The sequence below is a fragment of the Cricetulus griseus genome (assembly GCF_003668045.3).
Source record: "Cricetulus griseus strain 17A/GY chromosome 1 unlocalized genomic scaffold, alternate assembly CriGri-PICRH-1.0 chr1_1, whole genome shotgun sequence".
Lineage (NCBI taxonomy): Eukaryota > Metazoa > Chordata > Mammalia > Rodentia > Cricetidae > Cricetulus > Cricetulus griseus.
The window spans coordinates 255588236-255594872 of record NW_023276807.1 but is presented as its reverse complement, the minus strand read 5'-3'; positions in this window follow the sequence as shown (position 1 = coordinate 255594872).

Below are 6637 nucleotides of genomic sequence, written 5' to 3'. Positions count from 1 at the left end.
TTCCATCCTGAAATGGTGATTGGGCTCTGTGCCTTCTTCTAAATGAAAACCATTTAGTTCAAGAATACCCTTTAGAGTCTTCTGCAGGCTATACAACTAGAAACACTATTGAGAACAAGGCCAGAATACTCATTCCCTCCTCTAATATGAAGAGAGTCCAGTGATGTCATAAGAAGTAACAAAACTAAAGCAACCATTGGAAATGTCAAATAGCTAAAATGAACTATGTGGAGGTATATCTTCATACTTTGAATTATGAAGGTAAGAGAGATGTGTGTGTGTGTGTGTTTGCTTACATTGTGTACATCTTTTTAATTTAAATTCTTTAATTACTACTCATATTTACATATCCATCCCCCCCAATTCCTCACCCTCCCATCCTCCCATGTTCCCCACCAACCCCCCCCAACCCATCCCCCAACTCCTCCCCAGGGATAGTGAGGTCCCCACCAGGGACCTTCAAAGTCTGTCATATTGTTTGGGGGAGGGCCTAGGCCCTCCTTGCTGTGTCTGGGCTACAATAGTATCCCTCCATAGGGAATGGGCTCCCAAAGTCCATTATGCTCTAAGGATAAAGACTAGCTCTACTGTTAGAGGTCCCATAGACTGTCTTGGCCTCCTAGCTGGCACCCACATTCAGAGGGCTTGGTTTGGTCCAATGCTGTTTCCCCAGCTTTATGACAAGGGTCTCAATGCTATCAGTAGGTCAGGTCCACTGTTTCTGTAGGTCTCTCCACCCCATCTTGGCTCCTTTGCTCATCCCTCCTCCCTCTCCATGACTGAATTCCAGTAGTATGGTTCAGTGCTTAGCTGTGATGTCTGTTTCTGCTTCAAACAGCAACAGGATGAAGGCTCTCCTTCCTCTCTCTGCCCCAGGGCTCCCACTTTGATTAGGGGTTCTTGTCCCCATCCCCTACTTCGAGGGACTATGCAATCTTCTCTTGGAGTCCTCCTTGTTCCCTAGCTCCTCTGGTAGTGTGGATTGTAGACTAGTGATCCTTTGCTGTATGTCTAAAAATCAAAAATGAGTGAGTACATACCATGTTTATCTTTTTGTGACTGGGTTACCTCACTTAGGATGGTTTCTTTTAGTCCCATCCTCTTGCCCGTGAATTTCAAGATTCCATTGTTTTGTTTTTTTTTTCTGCTGAGTAGTACTTCATTGTGTAAATTACCACATTTTTTTATCCATTCTTCAGTTGAGGGGCATCTAGTTTGCTTCCAGGTTCTGGCTATTACAAATAATGCTGCTATGAACATAGTTGAACATATGTCCTTATTGTATGAGTGTGCATTTTTTGGGTATATGCCCAAGAGAGGAATTGCTGGATCTTGTGGTAGACTGATTCCCATTTTCCTGAGAAACCGTGGTACTGATTTCCAAAGTGGCTGTACAAGTTGGCACTCCCACCAGAAGTGGAGAAGTGTTCCTCTTTCTCCACATCCTCCCCAGCACAAATTGTCATTGGTGTTATTGATTTTAGCCATTCTGACAGGAGTAAGATGGTATCTCAGAGTGGTTTTGAGTTGCATTTCCCTGATGGCTAAGGATGTTGAGCGCTTTCTCAAGTGTCTTTCAGCCATTTTAGAGTCCTCTGTTGAGAATTCTCTATTTAGTTCTGCCCTCCAGCTTCTAATTGCATTGTTTGGTGTTTTGGAGACTAGCTTCTTGAGTTCATTGTATATTTTGGTGATCAGCCCTCTGTCAGATATGGGGTTGGTGAAGATCTTTTCCCATTCTGTGGGCTGGCGTTTTGTCTTGCTGACTGTGCCCTTTGCCTTACAGAAGCTTCTCAGTTTCAGGAGGTCCCATTTATTAATTGTCAATCTCAATGTTTGTGCTACTGTTGTTATGTTCAGAAAGTGGTCTCCTGTACCAATTTGTTCAAGGGTACCACCTTCTCTTCTAAGAGAAGCTTTTTTTTTTTTTTTCAAAAATCAGGTGTTTGTAGGTGTGTGGGTTATTATCAGGGTTTTCAATTCGATTCCATTGGTCAACCTGTCTGGAAAGTCTTGTAAGTGACTGCTTACCCTCACACCTCTGCCCAGGGTAAAAGATAGATCTGTGCACACACACACAAAAAAATGGTAGCAGGTATATGTAACCCAAATGAAATCCCAAAGATCTGAAGTCATTTCTGGGGTTGAATTTCAGAAATGCAGATTTCTGAAGCTCACTGTCGCTCTGACTTCCGGAAAATAGTTTCTCCAGAAGAATCTAACCCTCTTCGTGTTTTTAATTTACGGGTTGAACTTCTTCAGAGACCGGAAACGACGAAAGGAATCTCATTTTTACAATAACAAGCTGATGTTATATTTAGCTGTTCTCGGGATAAACAGGCCAAAGCTTTACATGCAAAAGCTGCACAGCCAGTTTACTACCAGCAGGGGGAGGTGTGAGAACTCTCAAACTCCCCCCACCGACGTGCTTAGAAGGGAATCTGAAAAGGAATGTGGAAAGTTACAGATTAAATTCATCACTTCCCCAACACCCCCCCCCGCAAGGCCGGTCAAGGAGGATGAGCGATTTTCTTGGAAAGCATAAGGGTATTATAGCAATTAGAATAAGATAGGACATGTTTTGTTTTGTTTTGTTTTGTTTCTGGGTTAAGCTCCCCTAAAGTGCTTTCTGCTTTATTTTCTTTTTCAAAAACAAAACTGTGACAGTAGGCAGGCAGGCTCCTTTCCATGGGCGAGCTCTATGCATCTGGATGAGAATACAGAAAAAGCCGCCTGTGTCTTCACCTGAAAACACCTGAATTCCAGGAGGGAGCTGGAACCCGTTTCCCTGCTCTTACCCAGCTGTGACTTCTGAGCCTGTCACCACCTCAGCGGCTGACAGGAATGCCGCAGTCTGCTCCCTGAGCACATTATCCCTGGATACTAAACTTTCCTTCACGGGTTCCAGGGAAGGTTCTGTTTTGCTTTGGGTATTGGTCTCTTTCTACTCCATAAAATAAAGGATCTGAATTATACTTAAATTCTACCACCTCTTGCTACTTGAATTTCTAAGTGTATAATACCCAGAAAAAAATGAGTTGGAGCAGTCTTTCTCAACCTGTGGATCGTGACACTGTTAGGGGCCGAATGATCCTTTCTTGGGAGGGTCTCCTAAGACCATTGGAAACACAGATATTAGCATTATGATCCGTAACAATAGCAAATATAGTTATGAAATAGCAACGGAACTAATGTTAAGGTTGGGGTCACCACAACGTGAGGAACTGTATTAAAGGGTGTCAGAATTAGGGAGGTGGAGAACCACTGGGCTAAAGTGCTGAGAAGCTAATAAAATTTGCACCTGTGACTAAAAATGGTTTCCTTGTCTTTTTATGTTTTCATTTTTCTTCTTATATATCTTCTCTATAATATTGTGTGAAAACACAAAAGATTCAGGTAAAAACATCTTTGTCTTTGATAGTCATATGATCTAACACTAACTTAAACTCTTTGGCATTTTAGTCCAAATACTTTCCAGTCTTGTATTTCATTCTGCCTGTCTAGTCATAGGTCACATACCTGTTCTGGAATGTAATGAGACAGTTATCTATATTTTGCCCACAATCAAGGATCAGATTATCTGATTGATTATACAAATACAAAGATAAAGATATTTATCACTAGAGTTAGAAAGAAGTATATTTCAATATTCAGAATTTCAAAAAACTATGCCACAGTTATGCTTACCAAATAATTTTAAATTCTCAAATATAACTTAATAAAATATTATCCGGATGATTTTTACTAATGTGTTTTTTCAAAAGTACAGCTTTTGAACTGAAATTCCTCATAATTTTCCTATTTTCTTTAAAAGAAATTATTTCAAATACTTTGTACTAGGAATGAAATCTAATGATAGGCCTATGGAGATTTAAAAGAAAACCTTGCGTCAGCTGGGCATTGGTGGTACACACGTTTAATCCCAGCACTCAGGAGGCAGAGGCAGGTGGATCTCTGTGAGTTTGAGGCCACCCTGGTCTACAGAATTCCAGGACAGGCTCCAAAACAATAAAGAGAAACCCTGTCTCAAAAACAAAACAAAAAAAAAAAAAAAAGAAAGGAAGGAAGCCAGAAAAAGAAAGAAAGAAAGAAAAAAAGAAAGAAAGAGCAAACCTTGGGTTAACATCTCTTGAAAATCTAAATGGCTCTCTTAGGATGTAAACAGTGTGAATTCAATGTGAATACAGTATAAATAAATACTTTTTAAAAATAAATTTCCCATTGGAACCTACACTCTCAGTATATAGCTACAGCTCTGCTATTCTATTTGGTTCTCTGATACTGGTGACCTTGAAATGCTGTCTCCACGATGTAAATTGTATCTGAGATTTCCTAAGATGACATAGAAAGAACCAGCCTGCCTCCGAGATCTTAGGTTTAAAAGCCATCTTTCAGGAAAGACAGACTGGGTTCATTCCTGTTCATGATTAAATCGGTTTCTCAAGGTTGGGTCATACCCCACCTGTAACCTTAACCACAAATGGTTCTGTACTGCCTGTTCCAGGAATGGCAATCATGTCTTTGTTTCCAAAAGTTGTTTATAACCATCTTGCAATGCAGTATTTGGTTTCAAACAGTTATCTGATCAGCTGTGACTACCTTGTTTTGCTCACCTTGCCACCCACGTCTTTGTTTCAGGAGGGACTAACTTGTTATGTTTTGCTTGTAACTCTGCCTCCAGTCAGGGCATATATGTTAGTTCCCTCATCTTTGTAGACATTCCCTGTACATATTATTTGGAAGGGACATTTATTTTCACATAGCAGGTAAACTGTTTATCCCCTTTCGAGAAGTGATGGGTGAAATATTTCCTTTCTAACACTAAACTGTCCTCAAGGCCAGTGTCCTTGGTAGCCTTCCACTTTTCCAATTTTCTCCTCTACCCTGAAAAGAAAAACAGGGTACTGTCTGTTGCTGGCTGTGGTGGCTCTGCTGCCAATCATGTGTATTCCTTGAAAGAAACGAGGGGATACGGAGTGGGAAACACTTTTGAATTTTAAGTGGTCAATAAAAGCCTTTTTGATTCCGTGTTGTTGCACACATATCTGAGTAAATTGTGATCAAGATCATTGCAAGGAGTTAACAGCTGTGCCGAGGCTTTGCTCAGCATGTCCTAAAAACAGCAGAGATGATCGTACAGCCTGAAGAAATAAAATTAAGGAGTAAGCATGGCAGATAACACACAAAGCCTAGTATTGTCTTATTCTATTATGAATGACTTGGGAAGTCATTTAGTTCAATAGCATGAAATTAAATGGTATTTTTGTGCTTATTTGGCTACTACTGAATTGAGACAAAAGTCTAGAAGAAGCATGAGTGTAAGTAAGGACACAGATTGGCGTTTTGCACTCACAGGAAAAGGTGATAGTTTTGACTTAGGTATCACCAAGTGAGATAAAGAGATGTAGGGAGATTCTAGATGTGTTCAGAAAGGAGTTGTTAGCTGAGCATAGTGGTGGATTAGCTATGAGATGTTAGAGAGAAGCAAAGAGACCAAAAACAGTTACAAGGAAAATTCTTACATGAAGAGAAACGCTCAAATTTAGGCTGGGCAGATTCTATCTTGGAGCTACTTTGGAATGTAAGTTGAAAAGGCAAGTCAGGGAATGGGTCAGATACAGACAAAACTTATGAGTTCATTCAGGAGTGTCCCACCTTCTGTCATGAGACATGACAGTATCATCTCCAAATGTGGTGAGTGGCATTCATAGCTTAGAAGGGGACCTGCATGGCTCCTCATCGGTAGGCTGAACACACTGATAAACTTTTTGAGACATGTTCCCTCCTGAAATCCCATAGACTGCTATGGCTGTCCTTTGGAAATCGTTTTGTAGACTAGGGCGTCATCAAATTCACATAGGTCCACCTGTTTCTGCCTCCCAAGTGCTGCAATTAAAGGTATGTGCCACCCCTGCCTGGCTATATGTTCATTTTATACCAACCCTACTTAGTTCAGAACCTGTCTCAGTCACTTGGCCACCTTGGAGGCTGAAATGAGATATTTCATCCTCTTTTTTGTGTCTTTCTAAATACATTATTTTTAGTTTATTCATTTAGAATTTTTATGTATGTATACAATGTATTTTGATCATGTTCACTATCACAGCCCCTTTCCAACTCCTTCCAGAACTCTCCCACTACATAGCCCTCGCAAATACATGTCTTTTTCTGTCTTTTTAAGAGCTGTCTGGATCTTGGTGCTCATGGGAAGTGTTTGTAATGACAGAAGGTACAGTTTAAGCTACTAAAGGAGAAAAATTATCCACAATCCTATGCAGGAAGCAACAATGACAGGCCTGGAAAGATACGGCCACCGAGACAAGAGTGTCATGAATGCTATCAGGTAAGCACGAACTTTCTGGTTGGACTTAAGGTTCCCTCCCCAGGATAGAATGCATTTTTGGTGCTGTAAGCCTGGCTGAGAACCTGTGGCTGTGGTAGGAGGCAGACTTCATGGGCCCTAGGGGAGAATCTACGGTTATTTTGCTAAATGGAAGCAAACTGCCTTCTAAGTGCTTACTCTGTACCTGTAGACTTATGCATCTCTCACCTATAGAAGAATACAAGGTGTAGTCAGAGATAGGTTAATAGTCGGTAGTTTATTAGGGGAAAATGCTCACACAAGGGAACCAGTGAC